Source organism: Ambystoma mexicanum, chromosome 5q (genome assembly GCF_040938575.1).
Source record: "Ambystoma mexicanum isolate Mex_15411 chromosome 5q, UKY_AmexF1_1, whole genome shotgun sequence".
NCBI lineage: Eukaryota > Metazoa > Chordata > Amphibia > Caudata > Ambystomatidae > Ambystoma > Ambystoma mexicanum.
In genome coordinates, this window is record NC_090933.1 from 882071620 (window position 1) to 882086500 (window position 14881).

Here is a 14881-nt window from a genome sequence, read left to right on the forward strand (position 1 = left end):
TGGAATGGGTGACTTACACTATGCAAAACAAACTACAGAGCTTTGCGGCAGACTGGGGCGAAATGTTGGTCTTTCTCAAAGATGACTTTAGGGTGATATGGTGCCCGCAGCGCCTGAGACTGCTGGACCTACAGTGATCACGGTGTGCTTTAGTGGAGTGGTGAACTGGAAAGCGGATGCTCGTTGTCTGGGGGGGTAGGGGAGTGGGAGGGAGTGGGGAAGGGTTCTTGCGTTTCTGTTTTACTTGTTGCAAAATGTAATAAATAAAGCTTTAAAAAAAAAGAGGTAGGAAGTATTAGCCTTGTTGCGTGAAGGGGAGATGGTGGCTGACCACGCAATTACTCTGGCACTAGATGTGGCAGACACAGATTTCCGCCAAATGGGGATCGGGGCTGTCCTACAGCGTCCAGGCTGGTTGAAAGCGACCAATTTCCGCCCGATGTACAATCAAAGATCATTGACGTTCCCTTCGACAGGGTCAACTTCTTCGGTAAGAAGGTTGATGACACTCTCCAAGCGATTAAGACTGCCACGCACACTGCACGCTCCTTAAGTACCCTCCAGATCGGATGCAGCCCTTTCGTTCTGCTAAGGGGAGACTCTCCCGAACCTCCGGGAGTTATCAACAGCCATCATATCAGGCAACCATCTCATACCACCTCACAGGAGGCCTACTGTTTGAGATCGTAAGCGTACAGGGTTACACAGAGGTGGTCGGGATCCACCACCCGCACCCAGACTCCAAAGCAGGCCTGACCAGCATCCGGGTCCATACCCCCACTACAGAAACCCAGTGGGGTGCTGGTTGTCTTGATTTGTCGACCAGTGGAAGAACATCTCCACCAATAAATGTGTGCTCAGCATTGTACAGGGAAGACACACCCTCAGGTTCCTATGGAAGTGTCACTCCATTTTACCCATACGCAAAAGGGAAGTACATCTGCCCATCCTACTACAGGAAGTTGTTCATCCTCAAAAAGGGGGCTATAGAACCAGTTCTGATGCACCTCTGGTGCTCCGGAGTGTACTCCAGGTACTTACTAGTGAGAAAGAAAAACGGTGGGTGGAGACCCATTCTGGATCTCAGGAAGCTCAACAAATTCATCAAATCACAAACCTCGGGATGGTCATGTTGCAGCAGGTTCTAGAGCAGCTGGAACAAGGAGATTGTCTTGCCTCTTGTCTAGATCTGGTGGACACTTACTTCCATGTAACCCTCCATCGGAAGCGCAGACGGTTCCTGCGCTTCTTGGTGCAAGGGGGATCACTACCAATTCAAGGCTGTGCCCTTCGGCCTAAAATCTGCCCCAAGGGTGTTCACCAAGTGCATCGCCCCAATTTCTGCTCATCTACGCCATACAGGGGTGCATGTCTGCCCCTATTTGGACTGGTTGATCCGATCAGTCTCGCCAACTAGTCCTGCTGCATACCAACGACACCTTTCGATGTTCGACGTCTCTGGGATTCTCCCTAAACGTTTTCAAGTCCTGTCTATGACTAATCTCAGAGCACTCTATTACTGGGTTCTCAACGGAACACCTTGCAGTACCTTGCCACTCCTTAGGGAAAGAGAATACAGTCCATGCTCTACAAGATCCAACAGCTCTCTTGTCTCCAGTTAACCACAGTATGCTCAATCTAGTCCCTTCTACCAATGATGTCCTCCTGCATCTCACTTGTTGCTCACTGTAGGCTGCACATGAGACTGCCCCAGGAGTTCCTGGATGCCAGTGGAAACAAATATCTGCCTCCTGGAACGACAAAGTTGCACTCAACCCAGAGTTTCGACGATCACTCCAGTGGTGGAAGCATCGGCAGCACCTGACTTGGGCTGCACCCTTTCGCCCGCCTTCCCATCAAGCCACCGTAACGCCTATCTGTAGGGGCACACACAGGTCACCTCCATACCAGAGGCTTCTGGCTACCAGGAGGAACTTAACATCAATGTGTTAGAGCTCCGGGCAGTGTTCTGGGCTCTCGGGTCATTCCATCGCCAGCTGCAGGGGAATGTGGTCCGTATGTTAACAAACAATATGACCACAATATTTTACATCAGAAAGCAAGGTGGGACTCATTCTCCCATCCTTTCCAAGGAAGCGCAATCACTACAGCATTGGGCGATAACGCAATGGCTGTTCCTCGTTTCATTTCATCTCATCTGGCCAGGATCCACAACACGATCATGAATTCCCTCAGCAGGGAACTACGGTCTTGCCACGAGTGGAAGCTCCATCAGGACCAGGTTCTTAGGCTGTTCTCAAGATGGGGTCAGCCTCAGATCGACTTGTTCGCCACGGCAAGCAGCTCCAAGTGGCACTGATTTGCCAGCAGGTATCTTCAAAAGTGAAGTCTACGGGATGCTTTCTCCATCCCTTGGGAGGGTCGGTTCCTTTATGCCTTCCCACCTATCCCGCTCATTCGACAAGTACTCGAGGCACTCAAACAGAGCCGGTGCAGGATGTTTCCGATTGCTCCGCTGTGGCTGGGGTTAATCTGGCACTCCGACCTACTCCATCTGTCAGTAGCACTGTGCATAAAGCTTCCTTCTCTTCCAGACCTGCTGTCCAGGGAAGGAGGTGCCGTCCTGCATCACGACCCAGCATCCCTGAAGTTGACGGCCTGGTTCCTGCAGAATGGGAATTTGACACGTCCAGGTATCCTTAAAGTGCTGTAGGATTCTGGCCAAGGCAAGAGCTCCGTCAACACTCTCTTGCTACAAGCATAAGTGAAGAGGTTTTCCGTTTGGTGTCAATCTCAGCAGCTTAACCCTCGCCGTATTACAGCTGCTCAAATCCTACCGTACTTGCTGTCATTGGAAAAAGCTGGCCTACCACATGCTTCAATAAAGTTTCTCTTGGCTGCTCTTTCTCACTACACTGGACTGATGACCAGTCTTCTCTTTGGCTGCATCTCTTTAGTGCTTTTCCTCCAGCGAAAGCACCTGCTCCAGCATGGGAACTAAACGTGGCTCTCTCTAAACGGATGGGCCCCTCTTTTGTGCCTCTGCACCGGGCACCTTTGAAGTTTCTCTCTTGGGAGACTGCGTCCCTAGTTGCTATTACATCAGCCAGGCGTGTTGGAGAATTGCTAGCTCTTTCTTGCAAACTATCATATTTGACTTTTCACCTCTAGGGTAACCCTGCACACTAACTCTTTGTTCAAGCCAAAGGTTCCCTCAGAATTACATCTAAGAGAATCAATAAATCTTCCAGTGTTATTTTGAATCTCCTACCTCCTGAGGCGGCGGAGGGTGTTGCATTTACTGGACGTTGCCCGTGTGTTAAAGTTTTACATTGAACGCACAAAAGACTTTTGCAAGACTTTGCAACTCTGTTGCTTTTTGGACTGCTGATAAAGGGAAAGCTTTGTATAAGGCTTCCATCTCCAGGTCGCTATCTGGCTGCATTTCTCATTGTCACTGGCTTGCGAAGAGAGAACTATGCCAGGCACACCAAGGGCACATTCCACCAGAGGCGTGGCCGCTACTATGGTGTACCTGTCTGGTGTTCCCCTGCTAGACATCTGCAGGGCTGCTATGTGGAGCTGTATCCAAATCTTCACAAGATTCGACTACCTCAACAGGGATTCCAGGGAGGAGTCCTATATCGGGCAGGCGGTGCTGCACAACCTTTTTACTTGAGGTGAGAGTTCCAGAGGTGAGTTATCATTGCTTCTGTTTGAGCTGTACCCGCCTCCCATGGCTGTGTTGGTGCGTGCTGCTGATGAATCGTATTCATAAGCATGTGAATCCATGTAATATCCAATACTGGAGAAGGAACAAGTTACTTACTTGTAGTTCCTGTTCTCCAGCATTGGTATCTTGCATGGAGATCGAATGCTACCTGTCAATTCTAGGTCGTTCGCACTTTTGGACTCCTGCAGCAAAGTGTTTTCAGCTCGAATACTTGGGGGAATTGAACAACTGGGCTACTTCTGCAGGCAGAGTAGACATGCATCCGGCGGGGGTTTTGGAGGGGTTTTTATTGTCACACTTGATTGAAACCAAGAAATTTGAAAACAAAACACTCTATCTGCTAATTTGCGACTTATTGTTGGCCTTTGACAGGGTTAATGGAAATCTTCTCTGGGAGAAGTTGTGTGGATGGGGGGATTCCAATTCATTTCCAGAAATGTTGATAACTAGGAGCACAGAGACTAAAGTTAGAGTGAGGCTTGACGGAAGTAGTAGTTTGTCTGCTTCAGTTGGAACAGAGCGAGGTGAACGCCAGGGGTGCCTGCTCGCACCAGTGTTTTACGACCTTTACCTGTCAGACTTGGGACTATACCTTTTTAATGCAAACGCTTTTCCATCTTGCCTTGGCTCAATTGCAATTCATTCGTTTGCTTATGCCGATGACTTGGTAATTCTTGACCAAACACCAATTGGTCTACAAAGGTAACTTAATGCTCTGGAAAAATGCATGGACTTGAATGACCTTATAATGAACACTGTCAAGACCATGGTTATGATTTGTGGTGGTGCAAGGAAAGAACGTTTCTTTTAGTTGGCGTCTTAAGGGTAGCAAGCTAGATGTGGTAGACTACTTAAGCTTTTCTGTTTATAATGGCCCCAAGACGAAAAAAAGTTCAACAAATGAGGGTCAAAATGTGCTCACTTCACGGCTCAAATGAGGAGACTCAATTCCAAAGTGGGGACATTTTCTGTTTCCCCCGTGATTAACTATTATAGAGCCAAGGTATTGGCATTGTTACTTTACAATGCTGACTTTTAAGTACACTATGAGGATAAATGTTGTCAAATGTTGGAAGGATACATCTGTCGAAGAGTGTTGGCATTGCCAAAGAGCATCCCCATGTCTAGTATTAGATCCGAAATAGGCTTGCTTTCAATGTCGGTTCGTATGAGGTGGAAATTGCTGCCATTTTAAAAAAATGCAAAACAAAGGGGGGGTTTGGGAATCTCTCTACAAGCATGAACACAGCCCAATGACCTGTTCTTGGGTGAATAACCCCTGGGAGAGACTCTACCAAGTCTTTAGCTCACTGTCCCTTTCACAGAGAAGAAATGTCCTGGGCAGGACAAAAGCTGATATGTGGGGACATTTCTTCTCTGTGAAAGGGACAGTGAGCTAAAGACCCCCCCCCCCTTTATTTAAAAAAAAAAAATGTTGGCGCCTCCTGCAAGTTCTGTCTTGTACTTTCAGTGTCTTATTGAGCAATAGAAATCCTGATTGTTTGGCAGTGTGGCTGGCTAGGTGTACCCTGACAGGTGAACAGTCTATCAACATATTTGGAAGACCCCGCCCAGAAGACAAAGTGACCTTACGGGAGCTAGATTGGTGTCTCACTCCTGTGATTTCTATGAATGATTCACTTTGTAGTTTACATATTTTGCGTGAAAAAACATTTTAATACTGAAATGTACATAAAATAGTTCCCTTGCCCTAAATGGAGAGCTACATTTTTTAAGTTAAGTTTTAACTTTTTACCAATGATGGTGGAGGGGGCAAGAAAGGGCTGGAAATGACTTGGGGATCCTGCAGGCTATTGGAAGGGAAGGACCAATTGGAGACATTGAAACATCGGGTGACAGGATGCCCCATGACTCATTCTATAAGGAATTAGCATTTCAATACTTTTCTAAGGGATCGAAGGTTAAACGATTACAGGGCATTTTGGATAGAGATTTAAACAGTTTCGAAATTTCTCTTTCAGTAGTTGCTTTAAGATGTGTAGTGAACTCTTTCTGCAATCCTTTTCATTTCAATGTATTTTAGGCAGTTAATACACAACATATTTTGAAGTAATTTATATTCTATTGTATGTTCTTTATGTAATGTGATGCTTGTTGATATGCGATTAATGTATATGTTTCAAAAATAAATGTATGCGTAAGGTTACTTGTTAAGCAATAACACAATAAAAAAAAGAGTACCCATCACCTTTGGAAGATCTTCAAATAGATTAGGGCCTGACCAGAACATCTCTTTCTCTGTGTATAACTACAACAGTAGCGACTGTTGAAATTGAAAACAATGGGGAATAATTATGGCCCCAATTTGATGCAAGCATAGAGTGCAGGTGTTGTGGTACCCTTGCAACAAAATACTTTTTTTAACTGTTCAGAATGGTTTATTGTACAGCACAGTTTGACAGTGCGGTTAGAAGCGGTTCTGTTGGGTAACAAGATTACATATTCAATTTCTTCATATGCCAGGCCCCATGGCCCCCTGGTTTCCCCATGTGACTCACTGCCCCATCATTGGCTCACTGCCAGGATCTGCCCAATGTGACTCATTGCCCTGGCTTTAGCTCATGCGGCTCGCACTGCACCGGCTTTCTTATTTGGCTACCAGTGCCCAAGTTCTCTGTGTTGCTCTCTGTCACTATCCATGCCACTTTATGCCCCATGTCACTCACTGCCCGCATTGCCCATGCACACTCACATTCTCTCACTAAGACACCCACACACATTTTATCTGCCTCTGCTGCTAACCTGCATGAACACTCACACATTTTATGCTAACCAACATACTTCTTATTTTGCAAAGATGCTGTTTTTCTGCTCAGCCCTCCTCTTCTCCCCTCCTCGTTGCTCTGAATCCAGGCCCTCTATACAGGAAGCAGAGCTCACAGGCACCACCTTCTGCCTGAAGGGATAGAGACCCTTGAGCCGATTGCGCCCATCACACATGGACCTGCATGACGTCTTTGTCTGTAGGCAGAGGGTGGTGCTTCTCAGTCAACAATTATGGGCAGGTTACTACTGAACTGTAAGTGGTGCTTGGCACAATAGAATATTCTACTGGGCATTATGATGGTCTGGAAATCTGTTTCTGAACACCAACAATTTCCTTGTTTATTAGTTTTTCTAGATGATAATTATTTGCATCACCGATCTTTGGTCTTGGGATTGCCACTTTGTTGTGTATAGTCTTCTTTTTTCTTGGGATATCTGCTACATGTCTTGATGCAACGTCTCTTACGTGTGGATTCTGAGTTGAGTAGAAACCTATTCCTTACAGATCTCTTCTTATTACAGTGTTTTATTATTCAGAGTTTTTTTATCGTTTGCCTCCCAATATCAAATATTTCTCAGAATGCTTCAACTACTAGCTAGCCTTGACCTTCCAGCTAATCATTTCATGTGCTACTGCCTTGGGGATGCTCTATCACTTTGTTCTTGTACACTGTTGAGCAACACTTTCATGATTAGTTCAGGTGAAAGTTTTGTTGCTTCATTTTATCATATATGTTTACTACAATTGTATTGCATTCATAAAATAACTAATTTCACAAAAGCTCTTATCCTCCTCCATGTTTCACCAGGGTAATGGATGGAAAATCAAAACAATTTAGTGGTGCTCCTAATTTAATCCCCTTGTGTCCTTTACACCTTGCGGATGTCTATTTGTTTCCATAAATTAATTGTACTACCGGTATCCCAAAATCTGTAACAAATTACCCCAATAAATAATAATCTGATTAGTTTAAGGCAACCTCTGTAAAATTATAAGTGTTGTTAATGACGTTGGCTTTTTCAGGAAATGGGGCTTTCAGGGGTGTTGATTTGTGCAGAAAATTGGCAATGCCTTGGAAAGTTGCAGTTCCCCAAACTGATTCCTCATGTCCAGGCTTCAGGTCAGAGTTTGATCAAGATTCCACTTTCTCTTGAAATAACTACTGCGCGCCTGTGTCCTGATCGAGTGGTGTCTCATGTGCCCTGGAGGATGTTGCTCTTATCCGCTGGTCAGCAAGTTGTGCTGCTGTTTGTTGTTGTTTTGCTCTTGATATTGATTTTCACTTTGCATCAGATGGATCTGTCTTTTGTGCAGCATGTTTCAGTCACTCAATGGCTTTAGCACATTTGAGAAAATGTCCAAGAAAGATTGATTGTGCTCTCTTCTTGTGAATGAACTTAAGTAAACTGTAACCTATTTGGAGTGGCGTGATAAAGAAATAAAACATTTTATTCCCTTTAAAAATGCTTTCATAAACTCTTATACAGTAGTAATACATTTCAAAGGAATAACCAACACATCGAACATTCTGCTTCAGACAATTTTCAAAATGTGTACTTCTTCTAGTACCTACTGTGATGAATCTGGGTGAGCATGAGTAAATGAGTGTCTCTACGGAGTGAATTCTTTAAATCCGAACATAGATTCCAATCTTGCCCCAGACAAACGAGGAATCCACGCAAAATTTGGTAGCAGTGGGTTCAACTGTGTGGATTTGTATTGCCGGACAAACCTACACATACATACATTCAGCTTTATATATAAAGATTGGAACCAGTCTTGGAATCCCAGGGCACAATCAGAGAGTCAGTTTGAGCAGCAAGAGCTCTATATTCAAACCTTTAAGACTTCTTCTCAATCAAACTCTCCAGATGTGGATCCAACCTTCAATTGGGGTTAGTAGCAGTATGCCTGTGTTTTAATATGTAATTTCCCCTGGGAGCTGCAGTTGGTGATTAGAGGTGTGCATTTTCTTTCTTCCTGGTTTTCGCATTGACGTTGGTGCATTCCATTGGCCAGCTGCTAGTGTGATGGTTATGCATTCCTCTGTGGATGATTTAATCGGGAGACAACTAGTTTGGGTTAATTTTCCAACAACCCCAAATCGGGTGCCTCAATTGCAGTAATTGTCAGTACATCATGAAAGGACCAACCATTAACCATCCCCATTCTGGAGAAAAAATCAAATTAAAAGATTTTGCGACGTATGCCAGCCAAAACACCATCTATGGTATCAAATGCCCCTGTGGGCATTTTTACATCGGACAAACACAACGTACAGCGAAGATTTGTTGGAATGAGCATAGATCTTGCATTAGGAACCGAACAGTTTCTTCTGCGGTAGCAAGACACTGGTGTGAGAAACGCCACCGTTTGGCACAGATACAATTTGTTATCCTAGAAGTGGTACAAAGGTATAACAAATATGAAAATTTGCAAAAGAAACTTGACCAATCTGAAACTTACTGGATTGATCGTTTGGGGACCCTGGCACCTAAGGGGATCAACGAAGAAATAAACTGTGTTATTTGTAATTCATTTTTTCCTTGAAACTTGCCGTGATGGATTTCCAACGAAATAGTGGGCTGTTTTTACGAAGATATGCACTGACAGTCTTCATTTGATTACAGAACTATGAACTGTATCTCAATTCTGTTCACTAACTTCTAATGATATATTTGATTACGCATTTCTAGCGTTCCACTGTATGCTTTTTCACCACTTGACCCAGATATGCATCGCCAGTTTATGTAACACGAGAACGATTTCGATATAATTGCACTAATTGAGCAAATTTGTTTCTTTGTTTATTGTGAATTTTCATAATTTATTGCTACATACCTATGTGACAGCGGCTAAGATACACGATAATGTTGTTCGCTTTACCGCTTACATACACGAGAATGTCATGCGTCTAAGTTACAAAGTTTAAAACACCTGCATGAGTTAGCATCCGTTCTACGGATCACGTTGCCATGGTGATGTGTCCCGCCTCCCGTGACGCCAGGATGGTGGGACCCAAGGCGTACGTGCTCTGACACGACGCGATTTTGGTCACCATGGGAACTTTTAAATTCCCAGACTGTCATTCGCGCGCGTACCTGTGCGAATGCGGCTGACAATGACTCAGCGTTGCTGCACGGTAAGGCTGACTTTACTTCACTCCCTTCTCGGTATACATGGCCTTAATTGTCAACTACTTGTTACTGATTAACCCTCCTGTGGTTTTGAAGGAACTTGAGCGTCAAGTTGTTGTCTTTTCCACTGGATGGTAATACGAACACGAACCATTTGGATACATAGGTATGAACAACATCTCTTTTTAATTCAGCTCTGCCTGACTTACGCTGTGATAGCAACTAACGTGATTTGATGCTTAGTGATTGACTTAGAATTTCTCTCTTTTTTTCATATCATCCTCATTATGGAACACTTGGATCTGGTATGTGTTTGGAATTGCTATTGTGATAATCGTCACTATTACTGTTAATTTATTGATATATGTGAACAGGTTATTGATTGAATGTACCGCCCTGATGAAGGTTTTTTACAACCGAAATGCATTGGCATATGTACATATAATCCTAGCCATATTTTGGCATAGCCTCATGGAATATGATACCAAAATATTCATTTGAGTGACTTTCTAACTAAGAACTACCAAAGGAGATGTGAATAAACATTTCTTTGATATATTTAGTGAATGTTGACAATTTTTGGCAATTGGTCCATATCTAATGTGCAGCCCTATTTTTGGGCCAACTGAGAGCACCGGTTTTTTGATAGAGCAGTTCAACTGTATCTTTTTGCTTGTAATTTTTTGGTCCCCATGCCATAGGACCTCTTTATAACCGGATGCCCCAGGCTAAAGTTTATTAATATAAGTCGACCATGGATGAAATTTAATTAACAGTATTTTTGTAGTGCCCACCTTTTCACTTAGTTTTGATCCTTTTTCATGAGACATTCCGGTAGTTGTCTTTTTTGCTTTCTTTAGCCCACAGGGGCTTGCAAATGGGTACCATTAAAGGTTACCTGGCGGCGCTGTCCATATTTAAGCGCTCGTCTGAGGAGTGTTCTAATTTTAAAATTCCTTTAATTTCTCAGTTTGTGAAAGGGCTCACTAATGTGTTCCCTCTGTCACCTTTCCAGGTGCCCGGTTGGGATTTGAACCTTGTTCTCAAGTTTCTAATGGGTGCTCCGTTTGAGCCTTTGCATTCTTGTCCTTTGAGGCAGTTAACCCTTAAAACTGTATTTTTAGTTGCGGTCACTTCCGCTCGCAGAGTGAGTGAGTTACAGGCACTTTCAGTTAAGCCACCCTTCACTGTGTTTCATAAGGACAGGGTTGTCCTTCGAGTTCGTCCTTCCTTTGTTCCGAAGGTGGTGTCGGAATTTCATTTGAGCCAGAAGGTTGTTCTTCTGGCATTTTATCCTCCTCTGCATCCTGGTAAGGACGAGGCGAGGCTACATAGGTTAGATCCTAGGAGAGCTTTAAGTTTCTACATTTCACGCATGTCCCGGGTCAGAGTGAACGATCAGCTCTTTATTGGTTACGCTGGAAGGTGTTTGGGACAAGCTGTGACTAAGCAGACTTTTTCTAGATGGATTATCTTGGCAATTATTGAATGTTACCGCCTGGCGGGTAAGGATCCTCCCGTAGGCTTACGGGCCCATTCTACCAGGGGTATGGCTGCCTCTACTGCCCTGCAGAGGGGTGTTATTCTTAACATCTGTGATGCAGCCACTTGGGCTTCGGACCATACTTTTGTACGTCACTACTCCCTTGATTCTATCCATGGGCAGGATCTGGCCTTTGGCAAGGCGGCACTTTACTCTGCAATTTGATTGGGCATTCTAAATTTGTATGTTCTAAATTCTTTTCCCACCTCCTTACGTTGGTACTGCTTTGGGAGTATGTCATAGATATGGAATACGTCGGAGGACCCAATCCCTTCGAAGAACAAGTTACTCTTACATGGTAACATTCTTTCGATGGGATGGTCCGACGACGTATTCCATATCGCTCCCTCCCTGCCTTCCCTGCTACAGAATTTTTTATGCGATTGCAGCTTACGTTTCCGCAAGGCTTTCTGTGGTCATATTGGCAGTAGATTGGTGCGACACGTTTTGGGAAAAAACTACAACTGAGGCTACGGGCGTCGTGCGTCCTACTTATAACATCCGGTGACGCCGGCTCGACGGAGGCCCTGGAGGACGGCGTATCGACGTCATCGATGCAGGACGCAGATGCAGAAATATTTTCTGAAGCAGCACAGCTGTGGTGATGGAATACGTCGTCGGACCATCCCATCGAAAGAACGTTGCCAGGTAAGAGAGTAACTTGTTCTTCTCAATGTACACAAAACAGATAGCATTTAAGATGTACAATGTTTTTGTGGTGTCCTATGGACCATTGTGTCTGCAATAAACATTTGACAAAAATCTAAATGGCTGGAACTTTACTGGGCCCCCACATTTTTTACATGAACTGATGTTACTTGGAAAGGAGTACATTATTAAAGGATAAGGAGTAAACCGTGTCGGGGGGAGGGGAGGGAAGCTGAGATTTTGTCATTTGTGACCCCTAAACAGCTGATTTTCAGCTTAAAGGTGAACTGGTAAAACACATCTAGGCTGTTGCTATTGGATTGCTCAAGGGACCACAATTAGATTATAATCAATATTAATTAAGGTGTCATGTATACTGACTTTAAGATTGCACTAAATGATGTGCCCCTAAGTCAGGAAAATACATCCAATAGATAGTGAAATTCCCTTTTGAGGAAAATGTTTAATCTAAATAAGAAACATACATCCAATGTATATAAACTGAGAAGAACATAGACCAAAGGGAAGTCACATTAAACTGTTGGAATGCATATTTGTGTAATTAATTTTCATGAAGTACATTGGAGCTTAAATATATAGTTCATTACATGCAATGGGTTTAGAATATAATAGTGCCAAATGAATTGACTTACCATGAACAAATGATACTTACAATGGAGGAACAGTAAACTGCATATGGAAGAATCATATAACACAGTGAATCACAATTATATGTGAAAGTGTAAAGAATTTGGACAATGTGAGGGTGCAAAAGGAAGGCTTGTACATATTGGTGACATTCTTTGGATTATAGACTTTTATAAAGCACAAAGGGTCGGAAAACAGCATCTCTGACCCTAGCGCTATGAGGGATTTCTCTGCCTCAAAACTATCAAAAATCTCTGACCCTACCACTAAAAATGAAAAAACTAAAGTGCAAGGATATATTCTTCTCCTAAAGGGGTGGGTAAAGTTCTTTATCAACAGGGTTCCAGATAATCCTAGTTGTAAAAATGGACACAAAAAAAGTTCTTTCCACAAAATAATGTTCCAAAATCCAGGGGATCACCCCTTTCCCTTGGATTTCCTCTGGTTCTCAAAGTTCCTGTGAAACTTTCTTTGTGGACAACCGACTGGCAGGATAGTGAACTAGACCTGTCGAACACTAGCCAGGAAACTATTAAATCCTTCAGTATGTCTTCCTTTTCTTTTGGTGGGTTTCAGACCCTGTGAGGTTTGAACAATGGTTTCTGTACCGCTCATATGGGTGTGACTCCCGGTAGCTTGGTTTACTCGCCTGGCAAGCAAGCCCTTCCCTTCTCTTTTGTTCACTATCATGGCCCCAGACCATTCCAGTCTCTTATTTGCATAGTAGTGTGGTTCCTGCGCTGCTCCTGGGGTTGGGGGCCGAAAAGACATTCGACCAGGTTGAATGGCCTTTTCTCTGCAAAGTCATGCATGGGTTAATCTGGGTGACAACTACATAAAGGGGGTCTTCTCCATTTACTCCGTTCCTAGGGTTAGAGTGACTGCCAATGTCCTACTATCAAAGGGGGTTGCCTTGACCAAGAAAACCAGACAAGGATGCTGCCTCTCCCAGCTGCTTTTTGCATTGGCGGTAGAGCCATTGGCAACACGGATAAGAGCAGATGAGGATATCAAGGGCATTCCGTACTGGGATGGAGCCATAAAATGTCCTTACTTGCAGGCAATATTATCCTGTCATTAACCAAGGTGAACACTACGATTCCCTCCCTCCTACGCATTTTTGAAGAATTCCGCGTGACATCGGGTTTAAAGGTGAAACTAGATGAGAGTAAAGCATCTCAAATTAACTATAGCAAAGATGCCTTTGAACACCCCCAATGAACCGCTCCCTTTCAGAGCGCCAAAGACTCATTAAAATACATAGACGTAAGGTTGACACCACATCACTCAGGACCATATCGGTCTAACTATCTAGGGTTGTTTGCAGCAGCGTGTTCTGATCTACAGTCCTGGGGATCGAGGGCTATCTCTTGGTTTGGGAAGATTGCCACAGCAAAGATGAATATCCTGCATAGGCAGTTTTACAATTTCCATGCCCTCCCTGTGGCAATCCTTTCTCTGGCGCTCAGGAGGATGCAACATGACCTTCTAATGTTGGTGTAGCAAAATGGTAGTGCCAGGATACAGTGGACAGCGCTGTACAGGACTAGTGACCAGGGGGACTGGCACTGCGGAACATCAGATGATCTTATCAGGCTGCCCAGTTATGTGTCCTCCATTAGTGGGTCAATCTCAAAACAGCCAAAGAGGGGACCTGCCTGGAGGAGGAAGTGGCGAGGAAGCCTCTTGGCTATATTTCATGGTTACCGAGGGCGGGGAGACCCCGTCGTGTGTAAGAGTTCCCAACCAGTAAAAAGAACTATGTAGGCCTGGGATTGGGTGGTGGCTAGACAGGGCCTCCCGACGTTCCCCCTACCCGGTGACCCCAATCCACTTTAATGTAGAATTCCGGCCAGACTATGATGGGTAAACCTTTGCCAGATTGGGGGGTGGGGAGGAGGGTTGAGTTCTTAGCACATCTTTTAAAAGGGGCCTAGATTCACCTTTTTGAATCCTGTAAGCTTACTTTTGTTGGGGGCGGAGAGAGCCATTCCAGTATTGGCTACTTCGGCATTGGGCAGTGCAGCTGCATAACAAGACAGCTGCCACCAGCATGCTTACCGAATTTGAAAGGATCACGTTCTCCTCTAGGGACTCTGAGGGGATGATATCCTGTCTGTATGCATGTCTAGGTGAATCTGCTCCATCGTATGTCCAAGCTTGGAGCAAGGATCTGGGAGAGAAGTTACCTGAGGGTGATATGGAGAGGTCTGAACAAATCAACAGTGTGTGCAGTTAGCGGAGGGGGGCTTCACATTTTTGGCATATCCCTTCACCTCCACAAGCTGCCCCAAGCTTACACGATAGTGGGCAGAGGTTCTGGCCACACTAAATCACATTGCAGGAGAGTTGCTTCCATTGGACCCAGTTGTATGTCTCATGGGCTCCCTCCAGAGGCACACCTTGGCATTGCCCAACACAAG

At 44.4% G+C, this 14881-nt stretch overlaps 1 protein-coding gene across 3 annotated transcripts in view; it reads left to right on the plus strand.

Annotated features, from left to right (window-relative positions):
- The window catches only part of DPY19L4 (dpy-19 like 4), a 1351687-nt gene that overhangs the window by 310561 nt on the left and 1026245 nt on the right, over positions 1-14881 (plus strand). The gene's annotated exons all lie outside the window — the stretch shown is intronic.